The sequence below is a fragment of the Pimephales promelas genome, chromosome 9, assembly GCF_988280905.1.
Source record: "Pimephales promelas chromosome 9, fPimPro1.hap1.1, whole genome shotgun sequence".
Taxonomy (NCBI): Eukaryota; Metazoa; Chordata; class Actinopteri; order Cypriniformes; family Leuciscidae; genus Pimephales; species Pimephales promelas.
In genome coordinates this window covers 26,943,498-26,971,062 of record NC_142777.1, presented here as the reverse complement: position 1 = coordinate 26,971,062, position 27,565 = coordinate 26,943,498, and the positions used below count along the sequence as shown (strand labels likewise).

Below are 27,565 nucleotides of genomic sequence, written 5' to 3'. Positions count from 1 at the left end.
GCCAGATTCAAATATGCCAAGCATACGCCTATTACTAATTTACACATCTATTAGAAATCTGTCACATCTCCATTCCATCACACGTCTAAATGACTTCAGTGCAGTCATCTCTCTTTCTCTGCCTCTCTGTCTCTCTCTCTGCCTCTGTGGTTCAAAACCTCTGTCTCTGTGTTAGGAGAGTTTAACCTATGCATATTCTAGGCACTTCTTCTTAACCTAATGTTTATATATGACACATTTATACTCGCTAAGTCTACAATTGCAGGAGGCTGAGGTCATTTAATGACTTGAGTGCTTTTTGGTAATTGTTTTTAAATTTTCTTGGGCATCATGCATAGGAAGGACTCTTATGAAGAAAAAGGATAATTATCCATAAAAGTATATATATATATATATATATATATTATTTTACACAGCGACTGTGATGTTAGTGTTATAAAATATTTCCAGCAGTGGGTTATATGAGACAACTAGTGTGAACCTGAGCTCAAGTATCATCCAGAGGGTACATTCACACAAAGCTTTGCAATAATTTCTGATGATGCCCTTTTAAGACTCAATACCCCCTGCCAGTATGTTAGAGATCAAGTATTTGTAATTGAGCCATGAATTTCAGTCAATCACAGCCACAGTTAGCTTTTTACCTCTTACCCAATTAGCAATTACTGTGAGAGGGAAATATCTTCTCTTTAGAGCCAGCACTAATGAGTAATAAACTTCACATAAGACTCACTTCACTGACTCACACAGCATAAAGGAATCTTCAGCTTCCTTAGGAGTGTAAGGCACTGTTCTCTTACGAGAGGTTCTCTTGTATTGCATAAGTTAGCTTACACTATGGGAAAGATTAATCTTTGAGATATTGAAGCCAAAAAAATGATCCTTAATTTTTGTATTCATTGTCAACACAGTGCAGCAGCAGACCTAGAGAAGGCTGTCTAGGGGCTGCAGCAGCCTACCACTGAGCCCCGTGTGAAGTCACGTGCATTGAAGGGTGCTCGCAACCTCATCGCGTCTTAAACAGGTTATGAATGTAAATCCTGTGCCTGCTCATGAGGTCTGCTAGCTGCTGCACTGCATTGACAATAAATACAAAAATGAAGAATAATTTTTTGGCTTCAATATCTCGAAAAGATTAATCTTTCTTTCCCGTAGCATAAGCTAACTTACGCAATACTCGTTCCCTTATCTAGAGAGAACCGAGGTTACGTTAGGTAAACGATACGGTTCTTTTGTAGATCATAATATGAAACCCAACATATGTGCAATGATGTCATCACCAGAGGGAAAAAAACTAATAAAAGGACATGAGGATGCAATGAGAACATTGATATATGGAAGTTATACGCACTCATTCCACTGACACACGGCCCGAACAGACAACTCATTAGCGACAATTAGCGATGACACAAAGGTCTCACCCACAAATCACTGATCACGCACACACGCTCGCTCCCTCTCGAAATCTATTCATGCCATATGAAAGACAGAAGCTTTCTTCTTACTAATTATGGATCTCGTTCATTATCTGAGTGAATCAGGCTGTAGTGCTTTGGCCTTTATCCTCCTGCCCAGCTCCAATCAGCCTGTAAATGAGGCAGAAGAAATGAGTCTGATTTCTGTAATGGAAGGAGACCAACAAAAGGGGACCACAAAGACCCTCCAGCAACAGCAAATACTGATTCACCGTCCCTTCAGAACAACAACAAAAAAGGGTTTAAATTTAAAAAAGGCAAAAACTAAATGACACCATTTTAACTAGATCTGCATTTCCAAACATAGTGCTTGCATGGGAGCAAAAGAACAGTTTCAAATAAGCTTTTAGGCTTTGGTTCTGTGTAGAGCCTCATAAAACTATATCTTTGCATTTATGTTATGTTTGTTTAGAGTTTGTTTTTGACCTGTTTTTGTCAAACTCTCAGGCCATGCGGATGGAAAGCGTTTTTAAACGGAAACGCCGTTTTCAAATGTATCCAGATTAGTGTGGACATAGCCTCAGGCTACGTTTGAAACCGCATACTTCCCTACTGTATAGTATGGGAAAAAGAGTAGGTGAGTGAAAAGTATGAACGAATCATAAAAGATTAGGCGAGAATTACCTGGGTAACACACTAATTCTCGCGAGATTCAGACGTACGTATACTAATAGTGCGTTTGAATTTGCCTACTTTCCTACTACATGGAGAAAACAGTATGTTCGAAACGTCAGTATTCATAAAAGAGGATAAATTATGGACAAATTAAGTCTTTGGATGCCTCAGATGTAAAGTTATTTGCTGTCAAAGTGATGCCAAAATGAATGGGAGTCAATGGGATGCTAGTCTCGCGTAGCCAGACCTTCAGACTGACGGCTGAAGGTCTGGAATTCATAGCAGCTTTCTTTGGCCAAGGCCCGCCCATAAGGCCGTTTGACCGACATGTCAAACAACCAATTACAGTTCGTTTCATTCAGCGTCACGTTTCGGGGCGTGGAAATGTCCCCACAACAACAGACCGGCGTGCAACAAGTCAGTCAGCAGCAGTCACCGGAGGCGCTCGTTAACAACGGTCCGCGTTATTAAATTCACCCACGAACTCGCGCTCATCTCCATCTTATGCCCGCTTTGTCACACGGCCAGTTCAACCTCGTATAAATCAGGTTATGTGTGTAAATCACGTGCTCACGAGCGCTCACTCAGACACACTGTCCCCGGCGCTGCTCGTGCGTCACAGTTATGTTCATAAAGCGCTCCCCGTTCACTGTAACCGGCTCGTCTCATTCAAAACAGCCAGCTGTAACGTTAGCTGTCAGCGAGCCGCAGCACATTGAATACTCGCAGTCAAACGTTTGACTCTGCAGTATCTTATGCACCTTATAATCCAGTGTGTGCCCTATATATGAATACTGAATCTCGGCCAGCTGCGATGTCAGCGTCTGTTGTTTCATGTTTGCCCACAAACGCGGCTGATATCCCCTTCGCAATTAAGCACTTCACTTGATCTTCCATAATTGATAGGAGGGGACATACAACTACGTTTAGCTGATCTTGATTAATGCTCATTGTCACTCATAAACACAACAGTTTTTCTTCCGCAATCACACTTCTGCGCTTTGTTTCCCGGCGGACCGAAAATAAACGCGACACTGACGCCCCCCGGAAATCCGATAAAATTCAACCAATCAGATGACGACTTCGACATTCCTGAAGTGTTTCCAGTTAAGTGTACCATATGCATCAGACGTTTAGCCAACGTTCCGTGGGCGTGACGTCTGAGGCTGAGACTAATGGGATGCTAACAGCAGGTGAAGTTCTACTACAATGGTGGCTTCAACTTCCAGCTGATGGATTACCCCCTTGACTTTATCACGTCAGAAATGTTTCACTTTGCTCACAGCTGATTGGTCCAAGTTCATTTTGCAACCTCTGTCCTGGGACATAACCTCCCCTGGGCCAGGTTAGCGTAAGTTACTATGGCGAGGAACACCGCTAAAAGCCAACCACTTTCATGGTGCCTAAAAGCCAGTGTTGGTGCAAACTAAACTGAAACATACCTGGCGAGCCACCTAAACCGGCTTCATGGTATGGGGGGGGGGTGCATGCCTTTTCTTCTACTTGCATGAATTTTCTTCAGTTGGAGCGCAACTGTAAAGTAAAAATCTGAATTTCAATATGCTTTATTGCAAGTATGAATCTAATTAAAAACTAAAAGGTTATCACAGCAGAGGTGGTTTTATGGCACACCATAAAAAGTAGGCTACTATTGCTATCACTTCTTGTGCAAATCTACAATTTTGCTACCTTTGAAGGCATCGGCAGGAAATATTTGGACTCTTGAAAAGGTGCATAAAAAGTGCCTGTGAGAAACATCCTTCCTGACAGGTTGTTTGATGTCTCCTATGTATCTCGTATCAACTTCTTTTCTAGCCTGCTTTTATTTCCCTGATATGATGAAGTGGACCCCAGGAGGCGACGGCTCTGCAAACCGCAGGAGACACCTTACAGCAGCTTCAAGACAGCCTCACATACAAACCTAATTCGTATATTGTGACAATGAAACCATTACTTTCAAAATCCCTCCGAGCTGTATTTTGACAGCTAATTACGACAGTGATGTGATTTATATCACTCGTTGAAACAAGTTTTCCACTAGATTAAAAAGAATGTAGGGGAAAAAAAAGTTAGTGGATCTTATCTTTGCATTCAAACATGTGATCATGTTTCAAGTAAAGGTTAAAGATCGATAAAAAATAAATAAATAAATAAGTAAAGATCCAACACAGTGAATTTAGGTTAAATAATAAAAAGTTATGTAAAACCCTGAATGTAAAAGGGTTTGTATGCACACATATTTCTGAGAGTTTAATTGAGGTTATTTTAGTGTACAACAAAAGACTACTAATGCCACATGAGAGGCAAGCACATGTGCGGCCAGCGCCCTGATGGATGCTACCACGTCACACAGCGCATATGACATTCCACATTAAACTAATTTTCCCTGCCGTGGACACAGCTATAAGTCTTGCAAAATGGGAAAATGAAATTCGGTTAAACCTCCCATGGATACCAGCTGATTGATGACTTTGTGGTGGTTTTCTGCCGCATGCAATTACAATCGCAATCAGATAGGCAAAACCCCCCTCCAGCCTTCTAGGGAAGTTTTAGACAGAGATGTCACAGCCGAGACACAACAGCAGGAATTTGATCTCAAATTAGATGTAGTAGATGAACTCGCATCTGCGGTGCTGCAGATGGAAGAGCTTTTATCAACAACAATATTAATCTCTAGTCACTTTCGCAAAAATAATAAAGAAGCACAAAAAAACCCACATTTATATCAGCGCATCTGGTGAATCATAGCACCGAGTGCTCCTGCAGAACAAAGAGGGGACTGGGGAATGATAAGAAGCCATGCTGTCCCCAGGGTTCCTACCAGTGAATTACCTGTCTCACAGTCTCCATTGAACACTTAGGTCCCCGCAGCCCTTTTGTAACTCTGTCATCTTTCTTCGCTTATTTTAAAACTGTCGACAACCTGTCAATCCTCAAGGGTCTGTGACATCCATGGGTGACTTTGTTGACTTCAATCTAGCTTAGAGCTTCAGTTAGTTGGACGTAATAATTTCCCCCACAACCTGGCTCCTTCAGATAAATACCAAATTGCTGCTATACAAAAATCAGTCGTGTGACATGCTTTGATTAATCCAAAACTATTTTAAACAACATTTTTCAAATTATTGTTGAATTATTATACATGTAGACCTCTTATAATTTGAGGGACTACATGACGTATTTACACAAATTAATTTGTCACTTTGCAGAACTATTTCAGTGTAAAGCTAAAAGGTGATTAAAATTAAGAATAATCACTGCACATAAAAATATGTATTTTCCTTACCTTTACTGAATATATTAGGTTTGATATTTGAAATTGCATCCATCCATTCTCAAAACCACTTGTCTCAGTAAGGTCATGGGAATTTTGGAGCCTATCCCAAGGTCTTGGGCGGTAGCACCCTGGACAGATGGCCATGCTCAAAAAGGTCTCGTCCATGTTATGCATCAATCGCAATTTTTAATATAAAAGGTAAAGCTTGTCAGGAGGATGGTAAACTGAATGCATTTAAACTATCCACTTTTGACAGCCACCTTTATCCAAAGCAGGCTATACTGCATTCAATGTATACATTTTTACAGTTCATGTGGCTGAAACAGATCGACAAACTGAACTGTTGCCCCACGTTGCCTCTCTCTGACTGGATCTACAAGAAATTTCCAAACTACAGTATAGTAAAATTGATGTTTACTGCTGGCTAGAGCTTGGCCAATGACAACTCTCTGAGTGGAACTTATGAAAGTCACTTTGAGTCATCAGTACCTCCAAATGGCTCAGTGGGCTGGCACTTCTGCTTCTGACAGGTTGTGGCCCCGCTGCCCCTGTGGCCTAGTCCACTCTGCTCTTATTGAGCACGCTCCACTCCACAGTGCTGGCAAATGAGAGCGGAAGCAGGGGGCCTTGGCCAAGTCCCATCACCCAGCAGCTGTGGTCGTTCCTGGCTTTTTTTTTTCTCTCCCTTCTGTACCCAATCCCTCTCCTCTGACCGACATGGGAGCGCAGGGAAGCTATCCAAAAGCCATGGACAAATCAGACCAATCTGAATGCTAATGCATTTTCTCTATGAAATAACACTTTTCTGGTAATGGTTTCAATATAAGGCAAATTCCTTTGAAAGAAAGAAAGAAAGAAAGAAAGAAAGAAAGAAAGAAAGAAAGAAAGAAAGAAAGAAAGAAAGAAAGAAAGAAAGAAAGAAAGAAAGAAAGAAAGAAAGAAAGAAAGAAAGAAAGAAAGAAAGAAAGAAAGAAAGAAAAAAAGAAAGAAAGAAAGAAAGAAAGAAAGAAAGAAAGAAAGAAAGGAAGGAAGGAAGGAAGGAAGGAAGGAAGGAAGGAAGGAAGGAAGGAAGGAAGGAAGGAAGGAAGGGAGGAAGGAAGGACGGAAGGAAGGAAGGAAGGAAGGAAGAACTCTCAATTGGTAAATGGCTTTTGCTATAGCTTACACATACAATGTAGATATGAAGAAAGAAGAAAAGAAAAGAAAGAAAGGAGAAAAGAAAAAGAAAAGTAAAGAAGGCAACCAAAGAGAAGGTCAGTGCACCTGCTGAGTATATGCATGCCCGACTGCCCGTTCTTGAACCCATCTGAATCCTCATAGAGATTAGGCTAATTTTCTCATCCCATTTGTACAGATCAAAAAAGATGGAGAGGGAAAAAGAAGCTATAGACATAAGAAATGAACCAGGAATGATATGGCCTCTCAGGGATTACCTCAATCATACCTCTCATTTCTCTTTGTGTCATCAGGCATCATTTCTTTAAGGAAGAAGAAAGTGATGATTTAAGGGCCATTGCCAGCAAAAGTTTAGTACAGCCAGCTTTAGGGCTTCTACTGCCGGTCTTATACGGCATCTTCCCAAACAGAAGCCGCCATGCAAGAATATCTGGCAGGCTCACTGAGAGGCATCCTCCTGGGTAACTCAACCCGGTTCATAATTTCCGTATTTATGGGATTCACCTTCAAAATGTAATGTGGCATGTAGGTAGGAGGAGGAGGAAAAAGGGATGAGATTCAGCAGGGAGTTGTAAAACGTGCCACCGCCACAGTCTGACACCCAGACATAGCAGTTCTGACCTCTGTGTCCTCACTCTGCGCCCTTCACCTCCAAAACAGATGCTAGTGATGTGCTGCTTCTAACATGACTTTTTATTTCATACAGCCTATTTCACAGTGTAAAAGCAGGCGAGACACACTGATGCACAGATGTGCAAAAATCATAGCACATACTGTGTAACCAATGTGTTGTTTCAAGGACTTAGACATTGTGAGCACGATGCCTGTAACAGTCCCCAGTCTTTTATATAAATGCAATGATTGAATATTAAATGGTAAATTAAAATTAAATTCAATAGTAATAATAGAAAAGCAAAATTGGGGTGGAAAAAGTACACTAATGTATTGTGTACTAGAGTTAAACTACACAAACCTCATGAAATATCATGCCAGTAAAGTTAACAATTTTTAAGTTTCCTTGAGTAAAAGTACAAAATTATTTAAAAATACATGCATTATTGTGAATTATAGCTTCGTTCAATGAACTGCTATCTATTTTTTTAAAACATATTTAGTTCAAAACAACTTAGTCCACAAATATTCTTGCATAAACTAAATATGAATTTAATTTGCAACAAACAATAGTTAAATTAAGGATTACTAACTTACTTTTCACATGTTCAGTAAATCCCTCCACACACTCGCACATGTGACATCATATTACTTCCATTTATTGGCTAATTGTGAGTCCGAAAATAACAAAATCAGTGAATTATTAACTTGAGAATCAATCCAACTGGATTCATTGATTGTGGCAAACAGATCAGTCCAATCACGAACAAATGATTAAATGTTATTTGTGAAATTACCCTCAGTAATCGAGAATCTGTTCAAAAAAAAAAAAAAATAGAATAAATCAGACATCACTATTGTCTCACAGATCAGTTATAGAGTAACCATAAGGAATATGTAAAATATGATGACATGTAATATGATTTTAATAAAGGTAAATGGATAAAAAACAAAAAAAGTGATATCATGCTTTGGAAGTGAAGTAAAAGTTTTCAAAGTTGCTGTGCAGCACAGGTAATTTTTTAACTCAAGATTCTCAAAAGTGATTTGAGATTTGATATAGGGGAAAAAAGAGCATTGAAGATATCTGAAACTACTATCCATGGGGTTCCTCAAGGGTGTTGTTGTAAAATCGAGTGTGGACGTGTAGATAAACTGAGAAAGCAGAACTGCACTGGACAACCTGCATGGAATGCTTAACAGCCACAGATGCTGACAGTAGCTGATGTGATTGGCTTGTCCTCCAGCTGTATAGCGTGTTAGAAGGGCACAAGAACCAGGATCAATTAAAAATGTTTGTGTTTTCACCTTCAACAGAGAATTAAACATTATACACTATTCTTTATCTTTAATAGTTCTTAGTAACCTTCTGGGATGTATGCAAAAAAAAAAAAGTAATCAATAGTAGCTGATAGTGAACTACCAAATTCAACGAAGCACTATTACTTACTAATTTGTTAATGAAAGTTTCTAACGGTAGTTACTAGAGTGTTAATATTGCGTTACTCTTTTGTTCCGGTGTAGTTACTCTAACAGAATGTAACAATTCATTAATTGGCATTTATATATGTTAAATGAATAAATGTACTTCTTTGTTATACCATCTAGAATTAAAGCACTGTTCTGCCCTCTTCAGTATCGGGTAATGAGATGGAGTGCTGTACAAGCTCATCCATCACATTCAATGTCTGAATGTGACGATCATAGCACAGGACAACAGAGGGCTATTCATGCTGCTCACAACGGCTGGCCAAGCAGAAAATAGAGAGAAAGAGGTCTTTAGAAAATGTTGGTGATCTGTGTAAAACGACTGTGAGCGTGAGCCCCTGATGTCTCATTGACATTGACCTTCATAGTCCACCTGCATTTTCATTGGCTATTCTGTGCAAAATTAAAACAGGTTTCACACACAGATTCAATCGAGTGCTTTTTGCGTCTGTATCCCTTTTAATATCTCATTGTACTCTCTTTCTCACTTTCAGTTTTAATGGGCTTTATTGGCATGGCGCATAATTGTACATTACTCTGCCAAAGCATTGCAGCCCAGCATACATAAAAAGAAAATAACAGTACCTTCAAAAAATGCTGTTTACAAATCTATTTCTACGATTATTGACCAGAAAAAAGAAAAAAAGAAAAAAAAAAAACGTTAGGGGCAAGTTATGACACTGGAGCCAGCCAAAAATGTAAATGAAGCTGACATAGAGCACATATGAAAAATATTTTAATGTTGAAAACAGTTTAATCTAAATCCATTATATAGATGACCTTGTGTGAATTTGGTTTTGTGTTCACTTGTTCACCCTAAAGCTACAGCAAAAAAATATGATGATATTGATTATTACTTAAGAGTTTACAAAAAAAAAAAAAAAAAAAAAAACACACATTAAAGAGAGCTTTGACCTAAATGTTTGAAACCAAAATTCTGTACAAAACCACTGCTGGATAAACAAATTTGTGTAATTTTTATTTTGGCTCAAAACCTTACAATGACTTCTCAACTAACTAATCGTTCATCTGAGCTTTAAAATCAATGAATCAGAGAAATTATAGTTTACCACAAAGTGGTAGAAATCATTAGTGCTTTTGTACTCTGCATTGTGGATGATAATGAAGTAAATCTCACACAAAAGCATCATGATCTGCTAATGAGCTTCTCTGTAGTTGACAGATGCAGTAGTTGAGCTGATAAATACTAAATCAGTGAATCACTATCTTCAGCTGTCAGGGGTGAAATTCAAGCCCTGAGAAATGCCTTTTCTGGACATTAAGGGGCCTTGTACACTGGGCTCGTTTGTTGCGGTCCGAGCGCGTTTGTTCCCGGCGCCCCCGGCAGCGTTGGTCTGGTTTCACACTCAACTTGATTCTATCGAACCCTGGTGTGTTTGTGCAACACATTCTCACCCCAAGACGTCATTTAACTGATGCTTTTGACCATACGTCAACATCCAACGTTTTAGGGTACCCTTTAACGTCAGTTAGATGACGCTCCATCGCAGACGTGCACGCCTCATGATAGAAAGCAGAACGTGGGTAAATATTGAGGGTTTTTTTATTTTATTTTTTATTTGCTGCTATATATGCGAACAATATAGGTTTACTTTGCGTGTGCTGCTTGCAAACAGACTCTTTTGAGGAGACAGTGGATTTCCAAATGTGTTGCTCTGATTCCACACGCAATGCCCACACCCTAGTGGGCTTTCACACTGGCAGTTTATTTCAGAACGGGGCACGGTTCGCATGAAAAATCGCTAATGTGAACGCTGTTATGGGACCCGGGTGCGCACTGAGGTACCGAAGCCGTGTATTGTGTATTTGTGCATCGTGCGTGGAATCAGAGCAACACATTTGGAAATCCACTGTCTCCTCAAAAGAGTCCGTTTGCAAGCAGCAGAAGTCACCCTTAGGCCGTGTTTCCATCAAAGCGTTTTTCCACGCGCCTGGCGTATGTTTTCAATTGTTTTCAATGGGACCGCCGCGTTTTTTAAACGCCGTGAGCGTACCGAGGCACAGAGCGTTCTTTTTCACGCTGAAGCGCCGAGCGCCCAGCGTTTTCACTGGTCGCTGGGAGTTGAAAAATGTTCAACTTTGGATAAAACGCAGCGCTCATCACTGTCACATTTTACCCAGCCGTCCAATCACAGTGGAGGAGGGGCGGGACCAAACCACACCAACCAACTGTCACAACATTCAAACTGCTGCATATATTCCGTATCATAGCAACGAAAAGTCTCAACAGAAAAACCGCTGCGCTGCCAAAGCGCTCTCAAGCACCCAAAGCACGGCGTCTTCAGCAGGGCGTCTAGCGTTTTCAGCTGGATAAAAACGCTTTGGTGGACACACGGCCTTATGTGACACACACGCAAAGTAAACCTGTATTGTTCACTTAACTGCGCATAATAGCAAATTAATAAAAAACACAATATTTACCCACGTTCTGCTTTCTATCGATGACAATCGATGACGCTAACACAGTCTCATCCCAAGACGTCATACAACTGACGCTTTTGACCGTACGTCAACATCCGCCATTTTAGGGTACCCTTAAACATTGGTTAGATGACGTTATCTAATCCTAACCCTACCCCAGACCCAACCCTACCCCGTCACCTAACTGACGTTAAAGGTAAAGCGTCAGTTGGATGACGCCCCAGGATCGTCATCTAACCGACGTTTAAGGGTACCCTAAAACGGCGGATGTGGACGTATGATCAAAACGCGCTCGGGCTCGGACCGCAGCAAACGAGCCCAGTGTAAATTTCCAGCGCAGCTGTCACTCACTACTGAGCATAAACATCACACACAAATCTCAATTTAACACAAGCCTTTGAGTACATACTCATTGTTTCTGAAACACAGGCATCATGTGGTCAAACATAAAGCTTCTGTTGTCGTAAACCGAAACAGTCTGGTCTTTGTAATTCATGGGGGAGCTACTTAGATTGAATTTCACATTTAGCTTATAATCTTATTGTCCACAGGGAGTATGAAGTTCTCTGTGCATTTGGCTGTCTCAGCTTTTACTGTGTGCTGTTGTTATTCTAAACTGGCGTGCTAAGTCACCCGAGACCGATTTATGGCACGCAAGCTTGTCCCCTGTGGCACACACTGTACCTGTCAGTCCAGCAACATGGCAAGGGGTGCTAAGTTCAAAAACATATTAATTTTAGATTTGACAAACATGAACTGAAGAGTCTGGGGAAGATAAAATATATAGCCCACAAAAAAGCAAAATCACTAGTGTAAGAAAAATCAAGACATTCAACTGCAGTTTATTAAAAGTATCCAACAGAGTATTTGTGCTGTGAATTGATTTAGTTGGCTTTAGTAGTTTGTGAAGCAGGTTTGAGGATACGTGCTTAGCCAATATTATCTATTTTTAAATAGCCTTCGCTGTCATCATAATATTTGCACCATTTTAAAATAGCATTTACACTAGAAAAAAACATCAAAGCTAGCATAATGATAATTACAAACATTTAATAAGATGCTGATTTTACAACGAGCTATTTATTCACAATTTTAAAGAAACTGGGACACTATGGCTTGGTTGTGCATAAGGTTAAGAACAACAACAAAACATTTACAGAGACAGATCCTAATAAATATGCAGCAGTCTATCATGGGTATTACATCATGCTAGCCAAATCATCATATGTCTCTTATCCTAAGAAATCTGTGAATTTAGGGCTCGAGTGAAAGCCTAGAAATGCAAGGAAAATCATTTCAGTCCCAATAAAGAGATCTCAGATGATGTACTGCACAATCAAGCCTCTTCGAATCTGTCAGCACATCTGTTTTTTTAAGGAAAATCTCTCCAGAAAGAAAGACACAAGGAAAAGCATCTGCTGCCAAGGACAGGCGCAGGTTGGAACTGCAAGCATGGAGACATTATCAGATTAGAACGGAGCAGGCAGAGGCATGATGTATAATATAGGTTACTGTTTTCCCTCGCTGAAGAGAAAATGTCAACCATGTCTGTAAAGTTGTCGACACGCATCTCAGCTGATATGTGGCAACATTCTTCTGTGTAGAGCTGAATTGGCCTATTGACACTGAAAATGGGAATTTACTTTTTTTTGTGCGATGAGCTGAGTCACTACAAAGACATTTTTAAATGACATTTTAGTATCATATGAAAAAATCAACACCACTCAGATCCTATTGAGAGGAAATCTCAAAAGAGAAATGCAACAAACACACAAGCTTAAAGAGGAAGCCTTATGAAAAGCCTTGCGTTTAAAAAAAAAAAAAAAAACTACTGTATAGCTCTTCAGATCTTCAGGGCATTCTTTAAAGAAAAAGGCAAAAAATAGAGATAACAAATAAAAGCAGAAATAATAAACACAGAGAGGTTTTTATCCATTTGTATCTTAGAGATGTGTTGTTGATAATGATATTATTTGTTGTTGATAATCGATATTATTTATTTCCGACTAACAAACTATTCCCCATTACAGTGGCAGTATCCATTTCTTATCTCTAAACCTAAATAATCCTCTGGCCATTGGTGTGGAATGAGTGGCGAGCCTGTCAGCCCCATGCTGTAGATGATCTCTTCCCCGCAAAGATGCAGGGCTGGTGGGACAGGGAGAGCGCGCAGGTGGGGAGCTGGAAGCATCTCATCTCACTCAGAGAGAGGCAGGTTGGCTTAGCCAGCAGGAGCAGGGTTTAGCAAAACTTGCAAATGCCAGCCAACTACCTATTATTTCAGCCTCTCTTCCATTCTCACTCATATATTTCAATATTAGAATGTAGAAGTAGATGAAGTGCAATGTTAAAATTCAGCCCTATACACTACACAAACTAACCAATGGTTCAAAATGCAATTTCACATTTAGATTTAAAGTAGACGGTGGAAAATGAAGACACTGGTTTTAAATGGACCAAATGCAAATGTCCTTAAAATAGACTCATTATGGAACTCATTCCATAACTGATGAACTTTAAACAGTTATTGAACCGAACTGAATAAACGCTGAATTTATTTCAACTGAATAATGATTGTTTACTGTCATTCTTAGAGCATAATCGAATTCGGTTCGCCTCAACAAATCATTATTTTCCGGTTTATCCCTGTAAAACTGCTTTGAAACAATCTGTAAAGTGCTATATAAATAAAGGTGACTTGACAATATAAAATTGCTTAGATGGCAAAAAAATAAAAATAAAATAAAATAAATCAATAAATAAGAATTAGGTAATATGAAAATTATGATGTATTTAGTAGAATTTAGGAATTATGAATCATATTCAGAGCTTCACAGCAGTTAAAAAGAGACGAATGGAGCTGCAAAAAGCTTTCATAGTAGCACTGAATTCATGCCAAAACATTAGCGAAGACAACATTTGTTTTGGCATGAGTGAAAAGGACCCTTAACACAGCTTTCATGAACAGCTTCTTACATAACACAAAAGTTCAAGTAACTATATTGAAAATGTTACCAGATCAAGGGCTTTTTTGCAATCACTAAAAGGGGAACCAAAAGAAGAAAAAAAAACATATAAGTGTTATATCACTTTTCAGACACACTTTGAGCGTCGATGCTTGAAACGGGTGGTGGAGTAGGTTTGGATGTCCAGGCTTATAATAAAAATAATGCAAATGAACAAACAAGTGAAGATGACACACGACTATATTCAAGAAAAAGACATATCTTAGTTCTGTGAAACACACAAAACCTACGTTACTCGAGTATCAAGAAGAAATGAAGTAACCGATTCCATTTTTAGACCTTCCCGCTCCTTAAGGTCTCTCCAGTGCTGGAAAGCTTCTCAAACATTAACCTGGTTCTTACCTTTTACCTGATCTTAACCCATATTTTTAAAGTTATTCCCCTGGCCTTTTCCTCTTTTATATTTTCTCTGCCATCTCTCTCTTTCTAGTCATTTTGCTAATGACGGTTTTGTGCTCTGAGCTCTCTCGTCCTCCATGATCACTGTATAGTATACTCCCCTTACTGTTGATTGGTTACAAGTGTGTTTCGGTGTTCGGTCCGATTCACTTTTAAACCGCGTTTTTCAAAAATTGCTTACTGTACCTTTAAGTAAATAAATCATTGTTTATTCCGTTTCCTGTTTACACCGGCACGCGCATGCCCAGTGTTGGTGAATGGTCACGTGATCCGCGTTTTCAGTCGTTTTAATGTGGACGGAGATCAATTCTAATACACAGATAAACTGCTGGTGTGGACGGAGATCGTATTAGTTTTAATTCTCCGTTTTTAAACGAAAAAAAGGGATTTCTTAACTTGAGTGCTTTGTTGCAGTTTTGCCCAGATCTTTAACCACTGCTACAGTAGCTTTATCCTTCCCACAAAATGGGGAGAAAAAAGAAACATCATCGGCTAGTATTTTGATTATTTAAATACATAATAGAGCAGAGCTTGTCAACAGATGATAACATGCCAAAAAATAAAATCGATGAGAATACTGAGCCCACAGAGACACCTAATTGTGAGAATCACTGAAACATGCTGAATTACACCTGCAGTTACTAGCTGACCATCATAACTAAACAAAACAGACAAGCTGAAGAAATAATGAAAACAAAACTGGACATGCTAGAAAGCTTATCAAATGAGGTACAAACACAGATTATTCGGCAAAACAGCTTGCCCTACAAACACAGCTGGATGTGGAGGGTTTTAAAAAATCATAATGCTGAGCTTCCTCTCACTGAACAGCCTAAATCACCCAAACCACATATTAAACTTAGGATAATATAGAGCTATTCATCGCACATTGACAAGTTTCTTTAAAACTCACTAATGAACTGTCACCATAAATTAAACAACGTCCTGGAGAGAGAGCGAGAGTTTATCTGCATGGTTTTATGCAAAAGCAGAAGCTGACTCTTGGGTGAAATCTAAGCAAATCATTTTCACACTTGAGGTCCCTTAAAATCTGGAATGTGAAGATGTGCATGCAAAACCAAGATTGGCAGATTGCTGACATCCACAACACCCGAACCGCCACAGCATCACATTTGTGTATTTACAATACGAGGGGCTGCAAGTTGATCTATCAAAACAGCATTCAGAAATGGAATGAGCCTTTTCTAAGCATTCACGTATTTAATCCCAAATCGAGTCAGCTACTGTTCAAAGGAATTCAAATGGTTCCCACATTACAAATCCATTATAGACATCTATCCATTCTAAAATAAGGACATGGCTGGATAATCAAAGCCATACTACAAAGAGTCTTTTTAAAGTCCCCTTACATGAAATTTTCACTTTCTAAAGTTTTGTAACTTTAATATGAGTTCCCCTAGCCTGTATATGGTTTGAAATTTCAATCTGTATAGCGAGTGTTTCACACTGTTTGTGTGTGTGTTTTGTTTAAACAAAAGGAAATTCAACAGGTGCAAATCTACCAGCATTAGGGTATCATTGACGTTATACAATACTGTGTCGGAATAGACTTTAGCCTTTAGGAAAACCAACCCGGAAAAAAAAATTCAAACTGGATGGAGATATCCAGATTTATTTATTTATGAATGAATGAATGAATGACGCATTTATATAGCACTTTCATATGTATACTAGGCCTAAACTCAAAGCACTTTACAATCATATCAGAGAATCTCTCCTCAATCACCATTTGTGGTTATTAAATATGATCCGGCCAAATGATTGGAATCAGAATGATGCACTTAAATGTCCCGTTCTTCGCGATTCCATTTTTCAAACTTTAGTTAGTGTGTAATGTTGCTGTAAGAGCAAAAATAATAGGCCTACCTGTAAAATCATAAAGTTCAATGCATAGCGAGATATTTTATTTAACGGAAGCCCCCTTTCAATCCCTCTACTTCCTTTTTTAATTAAGTAATTAAAACAGTTTTTTTGACTAATCTCCACCCAAAGGAATAGCCTACCTATAAAACATATATTACTAATCAAAACTCATGCACACGTGTAACTAGGGTAGCAATAAACAATGGACTTATTTTAAAAATGCAACAACACTGTTGTTAATTCGACAGACGAAGAAAAAAAAACATAAACCACAAGCTTTTATAACAGTTTGTAACATTTAACATTACAATTGAACCAATTATAAAAGTATGACAACTACTAAATAAGCAGCCTACCACTGTGAAACATCCTACAGAAGTTGTGTTTGAAAAAGCTCTAATCAATTCCCTTCATCTATGTTCTCTGGGTCTGATTCCGGCACACATTGTCAATGCACACACTTCTATGGAAGACTGCATTATCGAAATTGATGAAACAATGGGGTCATTTTATTTTTCTCCTGTAATGCGCCAAAACTTCACAAAGTTTTGTATGGCCCAAACATTTCACTGCCGACCGTTTCCTCAACTTGGGCCAAAACAGAGCTGGCCTCGATGAACGTCTGAAAATAAATCGATCGAGCTACCAAACAACAATTTCTGATGTGTAGCCTAATTGTTCAAGTTCAGACAGGTAAATGAATCTTCCTCTCAAAAATCGTTCAATACTGTTTATGCACAAGTCAAGCCAGTGACTACAATATCAACTTCACATTGTTTCTTTTAGTAGGATGAAAATAATCATATTTAAATTGTGAACAAATTATATACAGAAGATTAAAGAACAATCTTTCCACACAGTGCAAGTTCTGGTTATGAAATCAATGACGCACGTTACACTTCACAACGGAGCTCTTACTGTATGCACAACATAGTGTTTGCATTGGTGGAAGCATTAGAGAGAGTGCATAAATGGTTGCAATAAGATCTCCATTCTCGCGATCAACAGACTGTCATCTCCTTGCTCAATGCTCATCACGGCAACATTTTATATTATGGGAATAGATCTAAATAACACAGTCTCATCCCAAAAAGTCATATAACTGACGTTTTGGGACGTATTTTGACCATACGTCAATATCCGCCTTTTTAGGGCCCCCTTAAACGTCGGTAGATGGCGATCCCGGGCCGTCATAAAACTGACGCTTTACCTTTAACGTCAGTTAGGTGACGGGTTAGGTTTAGGGTTAGGTTTAGGTATGGGGTAGAGTTAGGATCCCATAACCTCATCTACCGACGTTTAAGGGGGCCCTAAAAAGGCGAATATTGACGTATGGTCAAAAGACGTCCCAAAACGTCAGTTATATGACGTCTTGGGATGAGACCGGGTTGATCTAAACACTTCAAAAAAACTTATAATAGCTGTAGTAAAATCAATTTGAGAGAATTTCACATGTACTATGGAGCTATTTTATATGTAAACATGTAAACCAATCACAGCAGTGGCCGGTTACACTGAATCCCACAGCAGACACACCCCTTTAAACAAAGTGTTCAAATCAGAGGCTAAAATCAGGCTAGGAAAAATGTCCTTTCTTTGTAATTTGGCTATTTTATAAAATAAATAAATACAATTATTAGAAGGGCATGAAACATTATAAAATAACCCCATGTCAGGGGACCTTTAATAATGTTGCTAGCTTAAAAACAAATCTGATATTTTTACTCTGTGGTTGCAACCCTAAAGTAGGTGTATTTATTTATTTTTTATCTCTCTATGAAATGGTTCCTTGGTGAAAAATTGCATCCAACAGTGTTAAAATACAGATATAAATACACATACTAAACACATTGATGTTTACAAAATAAAAAAGGACACTTTTCTTGACAAATAAACCTCAAAACTTGATTACACATTTACTTAGCTAAAGTTATAAATATAACCAAACAATAACCTTACCGAACCCTAACAGAAAACTTTCTTCATATTTATTAAATCAAAAAAATAAACTTTATTTTTATGCCATTTTCACGCGAACACCCCCAAAAGATTTAACTTATATTTAACTAGATTAAACTATAGTTTTGCGCACACACGCACACATTCTAATGTAGCACATTTGATATATAAAATCTGATTAGTTGTATGAGACTGGCATTGAGTGTATGCACTATTCCACCACCTCATTAAAGTTTCACTCATTAAAAAGACTCGTGATGTATTCATTGTGTCTGTGCTCTCACTAATTTCCTTTAACACAAACCTATGCTCTAAGTTAATACTGATCATTATTAATTCAATCAATTTTATAATCATTTGACCAGCCAGAGGCTAAGCAAATCTTAGCCAGACTCGGCTCAAGATGCGCCCTGCATTGCAATTAGTGCCGCTGACATCATCGCCCAGTAGAGCTCATTTACATGTGCGGCTCTGAGGAGGATGGTCAGAGCAGAGGAGATTGGGATTGCAGCATGGAAAACCTTCAGTGTTGTGCCTAATTACGGTTTTCTGAAACAACACTGGCGGTATACCCAAGAGTGCTTGAGGCCCAGGCCTGAGACTGAAACAGAAATGTTACATACTCTGCCATAATCACTAGGCTTTGAATGCACTTTCCAAGATATTCTGCAGTTCATTAACCTATCCTTAAAGCTCCTGAGACATTTAACTTAATAGAAAGAACATGGCGGTTTGCCTGCCCTGCTCCAGCTATAACTAAAGAATAACAATAATTAGAGGCAAGCAAAGGAGAGATGCAGAACTACTATTCTACTGTATAGTTCAGGTCTAATTTGCTCCCTGTGGGCATAACATTAGCATGGGGTGCGACACACTAGTCCTTCGGTCATCTCGTCACTCACAGTCCTGCCTAACTGAGAAGGTGAGGTGACATTTTCTACCACTAAATTAATTTATCATCCTGTCAATGTCCAGTCTCCCTGGTGAAATCTGCATTTGGCACCATGCCTTTTTTATATATAGGTTCTGTGCAAGAATTTAAAACAGGGATCTATAATTTTCACCAGAATTTTATGAATAGTGTATGCAAGTTTATTATAGCAGCTGGATTCCGTGATGTGCGCCCACTATGACACAACCACTGACACACATAATGAAGATAAATGAAGCATGATAATGTGTTATCTAGAGGGCTAACGTAGGAAGTGCGTGATTATCCAATGACAGTAGACTTTCCTGTACTGCCACTGGAATTAACTAGACACATGTGTGGATGTAAATATGTGGAAACATACAGAGTGTGACATCATCATATTCAAGGCTCTTCTGACTCAAATGGACCACGATACCATCTGTTAAATCGACAATAGAAAAAATAAAGAATTATCCATCCATTTTCCCAAAAAGCCAGTCCTGGATGCATTTATTTGATCAAAATACTGTAAAACTGTAATATTCTGAAGTGTTATTACAATTTAAACTAACTTTTCTATATAAATATGTAGTATTTTAAAGCGGAATTTATTCCTGTGATGAGTGTTGAATTTTCAGCAGACATTTCAGTGTCACATGATCCCTCAGAAATCAATCTATATTATATTCCAAACGTTTGACCGGTACTACAGTAGTGTATATTTGCATGTGTGTGCAATTATTTGTATGTATACAGATTTTTCCACTTTCATCTAAATGTCCTTCTACCTGCTTTAATTGCTTTCTCAGAATAAATGGGAACAAACTTTTACAAGGTTAGAATGAAAAAGTGTTGTGCGAATAGATGCTGTGCAGATGAGGGGGGCAGATGTTGAATAGTTTGCTAATGTCAGAGGGAGAAACCGTAGCGAGTAGCACCGTGTGCCAAGGTACACGGCATTAGAAACAGATACAGGTATACATCCAGCCTGGGCACAAGGAGTTGGAACATGTTGAAGTGGACTTGGCACTTGTGCCAGTGAACAGATGTTAATCCAGGACAGATAATTACATCAGTGAGGGAACAGACATTTTTCCACTTAATTTCCGTCTTTTAAAAAGTGTGACTACTCCCAGAGGAACTTGCTGACAGAACGCCCCCGGACCTGTTTCCTGGGAAGGAACCCAGGGAGGCTAGCGTGCTGTCTAATAGGTGGGCTTCACTACGCTCTTCATCTCAGCGGGAGTGAAGAGCGATTGGGTGGGGGAGCGCAGCGTGTAGAAGATGGTCCTGTAAAATGTCTCTCTTTGTTCTGCTTTAACACCTACAAAGATACAAAAGTGCTTGTAAGTGCCAGTAATACAATAACACAGATTTATTTTGTCGGATAATTAAATTGTTTCATTGTGGGAGGCTGCCAGAGTTTGTGTTATATTTCTAGCCTGGTTAAAACCAGACCATTCTCAGTTGTAACTGAGTTATGGTCTGGCAAATTATTTCCAATGGGGCATCACCAAAGGACATTGCTCAATGCCTCTGGGTGGATAGACCTAATCAGAGTGATGAATGAGATGAAGTACTCGGACAAGGGTCCAGGAGGGAGGTGAAATGGTGGAGGATCAGGGGAAGGGATGGGGGCCAGGTCCATAGGGGGAACAAGAACTGGAATGGATGGCTTAACAGGTGGCCAGGGTGGAGCGGGTCGTGCAGGCAGCCAGGGTGGAGCAGACCATTCATCGGGCAATGGATGAATGGTCTGCTTAACAGGTGGCCAGGGTGGAGCAGGTCATCCCGGCAGCCAGGGCGGAGCAGACTGTCCATCGGGGGGCCAGGGCGGAGTAGACTGTGCAGCCGACCGGGACGGAGCAGTCCTTTCGGGCGGCCATAGCCGGAGACAACCAGGGTCGGAGACAACCCTTTGGACGGCCAGGGTGCAGGGACAGACACTGGTACATGAACAGTCTCTGACACCGGTTCGGGAGCAGACACCAGCTCAGGAACAGATACCGGCTTGTATGCGGCCATCTTGTCCGAAGTCTTTGGATCTGCAGACATGATGTGAACAGTCACTGGATCAGCAGAACTGATGTGAAGAAGCACTGGCTTGGTAGGTTGCATGGGTGAAGCTGGTAGGGGGAGACACTGGGTGGAGACTGACAGAGGTGGAGCAGGTCATGCAGGCTGCCAGGGCGGAGCTGACTGTCCATCGGGCAGCCAGGGGGGAGCAGACAGTCCGGAATAGACTGTGCAGGTGACCAAGGCGAAGCAGGCTGTGCAGGCGACAAGGATTGGGCAGGCCCCAAGAGTGGCCATGGCAGAGCAGGATGTGTAGGCAACCGGGACGAAGCAGTTGTGCTTCCTCCTCTCTCTCTTTGACCCAAGCAAAAGGTCAAAGTCCATTCAAGACAGTCCAAAAAACAAGAAACAACAGGGTCACCCACCCAGGGGTGGAAAGAAGAAGTGCAAAATGACATTAAACCAGAAATTCACAACAACCACAAAGACAAATGATTATGGGAAATGCAGTTCATGATGAGGTGGTGACAGTATGGGGAAAGAGAACTCTAGTGGACACCCAGGGAACACCAACCAGACACTGTGACATATGGTCACCACAAATCCCTGATAACACCTCATCTAGATCGCAAATGTCCTTCATAAACATCCTTCCTCTTACTGCATCAAAGTGTCAAAGAAATATACAGAGATGATACTCAGGGCTCATATATCATTGCAAAAAGCATCTTTCTATCTAATTTACGGCAATAAACCCCTTCCCGGGAGGAGGTTGGAGAGGAGGTGGTGATTGTTTTTTTTGTTTTTTTCCCCCTCTTTTCTTTTACTCAGTGACCAGAGCTAAACTCATTTAAAACTGCTACTTTATTGATTTCCTCTGAGCGGTGACCTGACTCACTGGTCACTCTGGTTCCACTACATGGCTATGGAAGTTATTTGACTAGCCATTTACATCACTCTCATTAAAGCGTGAAGAGAAATTTAATCCTCCTTTCATGCCTTTGTCTAACCTGTGAGGGTGGACTGATGCTGATACAAAGCTTCGCAGTGGAGAATAATTAAGTGCAGTACCTCCCTCTGTGAGGGAAATGAAGTGTACAGTATTGAACTGTGTTGATGGCAGAATAGCTTCAACCGATTGATTAGGGTGAGAACTTAGTTTAATGCCCTTGGAAAGTGCAGCAGGTAATCCATTGAGTTATTAATCTGTGAAGGGCCACAGAGTTCTGAGCCAAAATGGCTGATCTTTCGGGAAATCCCATTATGGTGAGAGTGTTAGTCACCACCTGTGTCACCAGCAGTGAAAGGATTTCAGCCCTAATACGCTGTAACCCATTTCTTACCTGACCTCGGGTATTATACCGTTTGACCCTCAGTGTGATAGAGGCGAATTGGCCTGAGATTTGTTTCCTAATGGAATTCATTTTAGGGTTACTTATCGGCTGTTGAAACAGAGTAAGGAGACAAGCACACAGGTGATTGTCAGTGGCCCACTCAGCCTGGGTGTCATGAGAATGCTTTGCTACATCATGACTGGGAGTTTCACTGCCAGGGAACCAGGACAGAAAAATAGATTGTGTTTTTTCAAAGCTCAACACAACAATGACAGGAAATAATGAATGTCATAAAGCCTTTGCAGGATACTTTTTCCTTCCAAACATTTTGTAAGTTGCAGAAAAAAAATTGACTTTAGTCTGACACTATTTTTGATATCATTAAAATGATGGAAGTTTCCCAGCTGAAGCCTCGAGTCTTGGCTAGTCAGAAACAGAGAGCTATGACAAATTCATTTAAAAGGGGTGCAGGTGGCAGAGGGCTGACGCTTGAGAACTGATCTTCCCACTGCGTAATGTCAGTTTAAACCATGCTGTCAAACCAAAATTTATTCAGACACCTTCAACATCTCACGTTATCACAATTTATTTGCTAAAGTTTAAAGAAAAACGAGTTATCAAATCAATTGATATTTCACTGGTTTTGGCCATCCTTCTGTTAGACTGTCTCACAAATGAATTAGGTTTAATAGCCGTCAGCTGATAAATTTAAGTACACAATTTGATAATTCTCATTTAGGTCAACCAACCAATTACCAAGCAATGCTTAATTTTGTTAAGTCTGCGGTGTGAAAAGGTTGCATTAGCAATTAAATAAAAATTTTTTTTTTTTTTAAGTATAACATGGCCAGGTCAAAGTGTCTGAATAATTTTTGTTCCCAAATTTTTATAGACTTTACAGGTAGTCCAATTTATGCATAATTTTTGGATATAATACGTCACAGTTTACTTTATTTTGCTATCCTCACTTACATAAATTAACTATAGCATCCACTTGTAAAAAAAATATCAAACATTATATCTGGTGCCTGAATAATTTTTGGTTTGACTGTATATATCCAAAGATCCAAAGATGGGGTGGTGTGAAGGAAACAAGTTTAATCCCTACTACAAACCCATCCGCAGAGGTGAGACACCCTTGCTCGATTGGCAATTACCATTTAGATCAGATATAAAAGACGTCTGACAAGCGGCAGTCTGATGTGGGATTTTTAAGCCATGGGTGAGTAATAGTTGAACTCCCGGCCAAATAGTCTCAAAAACAGAAAAGTTATTTAATGTTTGGAACAATCTCAACAGCAATGTGTGCATATGCCAAACCTGAACAAACTGCATTGGCAAAAGTAATCATTGAAAGTCTAAGCTCACTAACATGAACAGCCGACCACTTAACAGAATAGGTGCTAAATGGCAGGAATGTACAGCCTCATAAATTACCACCAGATTTCATCACCACTTCTGTGAACCTGTCACAACAAAATCCGCATTACAGCAGCTTCACAAACTAAATTGTTGGCAGTACTACCATTGGTAAACCACTTGGACAAAACATGGACCAAATTGTCAATTGTTAAAGAAGGTGGGTATCTGTAATGGCATGGGTTGCCACCTCATGGGAGCCATTAGGTCGAGCGGTTGCACTGCGCATTTGTATAACAGCCAAAAAATATCAGGCATTTTACAAGAGCAGGTGCATTCAGTGCTGCAAATGCTCCTCTGCTATGATATTCCTGTATTGCAGGGTGATTATCTGGACATAAACATCCCAGATTCAGACATCATCAAATATTTTTGGAAATTAGTTGGATATTAATGAATATACAAATATATGAGTAAGACAATATCTAATACAGTATATGGCAAAGCTATAACCATGTCTTGAATATTGTGGGTGACCAAAGTTTTTATATTTTTTTATGCATGTTACTGGGCTTTAGTCTTTTTAATAAAAGGAATTAAATAATGAAAATGGTTAAAAGGCATTTAAGGAAATACAGAAAAGGAAATAAGGACAGTAAATGTTCCAGGTGTATTGTATCGAACTGCTCTTACACACACACACACACACACACACACATGACACTGAAGCTTCAAAGTATGTATCAATGCAATTTCTCATTCTCATATTCATTTCTCATATTACATGGCCATAAATTCTGGCATATTAGCAGTCTAAAAACCATAAAAAGACCGCCATTAAACTTTAGCATTATTATCATTAGTATTATTACAATACATTAAAATGTTAATTATACATCAGAAAACTGGACATTTAGCATTGTCAGGCTTTTATTTTGCGCTTAATGGATAAAACAAAGTTAATTTGACCTGCCACATGATGGCATTGTTTTTGACACTCCGGATTCAAGAGAAATGTTTCATAGCTTTAAGAGGCATTTATTATGGGTTATCCACAATCAAAGTATAAATGACAGGCAAGGGTCAAAAGTACAACTATAACAGGAGACAACAGAAGAGCTCTCAGAAATGCAGTGTGACTCTAAAGCCAAGTTTAGACTGCAAAATTTTAGCCCTAATTTTGGCTCGAAAGGTTTAGAGAAATCACAGACAACTGCCTGAAATCACAAGCAAATCGGTAGGCTACTCGTTCACACGATTGACAATTACACAGTGTGAATGAGCAAAGACGCGATCTGAGAGAATCGCTGAACAAGACTTCACAAAGTGTAAGTGAAGACAGAGGGCTTGTAGGCAGGGCTTAACAAGCTAATGACACACTGATGAACAACATAATCCAGGCTATGAGTTATGGGAAATTACGTTCATGATGAGACATGCCAAGAGTTGGGAGGAGTGCCTAAGGGTGGAGATCATGGGTCATGGGATCATGGAATGGGATCATATTTTTAAATAAAATATTTGTAAACTTATGCACACATTCACTCTTATTCATACATTCAATGTATGAATCTTATTCAGACATTTTGGTAATACAACACAAAACATCTCATCTTGTCACATTCTAAAGTGATTTACATATATAAATTATACATTTTAAATTTTAACCGGTGAAATTTCATAAAAATTGATGTCACAAAACCAGTCACACCATTAGCACCAGATCTAACCACGCCTCCCACACCTCTCATTCACTCACCGTCTAGTAACGACTACTGCTCGTTGCCTAACCGACTACTTACTTTCGGCAACCCTTCGTCTACATCATCTGCCTTCTTCCCAATACGTGGACCAATTTCAGTCTATTCATACCAAAGAAAACAAAGACAGTGGTTGAGCTAGGGCTGCACTCCAGCTGTTTGATTTACCTACTGTACAGGGGCGGAGCCAGACGATATAAACATTAAGCTAAATGCACTATTTTGTTTGAGATAAATAATAGAATGCCTAAAAATCTATATCTGGGAAAATGATGATAGTTACTCAGTAAAAAAAAAAAAAAGAGCCTACAAAAAAAGAGCTCACCCAGAAGAGCCTACAACCTATTTTGGATTTAATTGTTTTCCAGCTGTGAATCCAAAACACCAAAAAAGTTAAGGACTCATTTTCACCTCTGGCAACTAAAAAGAGGCAACCATTATCTGATTATTTTTAAGTTAGGCTACACAGGTAAAATTGGAATTTGGTGTAAACAGCATTACTAATCTTAAAAGTTCAGTTCTATTTAGTTTAGGCTGCTCTACTAGGAGACAGCAAATGCTGCAGTGTCAAGTAAATGTTCTCTTCAAGACTCTGAATCAAATATCAGGCAAACAGAAGAACATTCATTAAATTTATATTATATTTTTTTGGGAAATAGCAAAGTATGATTAAAAATATGATCATATATTATTATGTAACGGTACTTTTTTTGTTTGACAACTGGTCACGTCTGACGCTGCTTCCGAATCTCTCTCCGGCTGGTGAGGTTTACTGTGTTTCATATATATAAAAAAATAAAAAATAATATAATCATGTTTATATTAACTTCAGCCAGTCTATCTCCCTATCGACCGCTACTGCCTATTGGTACGGACGAGCCGCGGGGCCGCCATCTCAAACCGGTCGTCCGCTCCGCTTAGCGTAATTTGTTTGGCGCATTAATCATATCTCACTGAATACCGAACTGATTTTCATGCAGGGTTTTTTGCTGCAAAGGTCATACATGTAGCTATGATACAGGACACATGGGATATTTTATTCATGAAATGCAACCAATAGTACCGTAATGTTAAATCTTACTTATGAAAAGTAATTTCCGAGTGATAGTCCGCCGATTTGAGCAGGAATATGCTGCACAGTGCTCTGGCATCTATGCAACACATATACTGTATAATAGGAATACAACCCATTCAAGATGGCGACCAATAGGGCGTCTAGTCTCTATATGATATCTATGGGTGTGGGTGAACCCGCCCGCCCCTGATGACAACTATGAAAAAACGACGAAGAAGAAAATGTATATTCTTCTTTGTTAGTTTTTATTGGCAGGTGGCAAACAAGCTGAATGATGCGTGATGCATACAATCCGCCACCACGCATGGTAATAGAACTTTTGTTTCATTTTTTGCTGCTCCAGTCAGAAAGACTGAGAGGAAATGAAACAAGTTGAAGTTATTTTTTAAAACCTAAAAGATTCAGGCTTTTGACAAAACATTCGGGGCTTAAGCCCAATTACCTACTCCCCCCGCCCCTGCTACTGTACCTTGTTTCTGCTGCATTCTATATTCATATAAATATAATTAATATTGTATCTGTGGGTCTCTTCTTCTATGTGTGACAATTGAGTAGTTTGCATGACTGGATACTGTTGGTCACTGAACATTTCTATCGTAAAACAGTTGTCAAATATATAAACCCCAAAAAATGTATTACACCATATTGCTATAAAATACATATTATATATACACTATCGTTCAAAAATTTGGAAATAAAAGACTTTTTAGTTTTTTAAGACATTTATCCTTCTGTTTGAATTATTTAATGAATCA

General features: G+C 39.3%; 1 long non-coding RNA gene across 5 annotated transcripts in view; it reads right to left on the bottom strand.

Moving 5' to 3' along the window:
- Positions 1 to 27,565, bottom strand: part of LOC148977567 (uncharacterized) — a 214,203-nt gene that overhangs the window by 162,155 nt on the left and 24,483 nt on the right. The window lies entirely within an intron of this gene.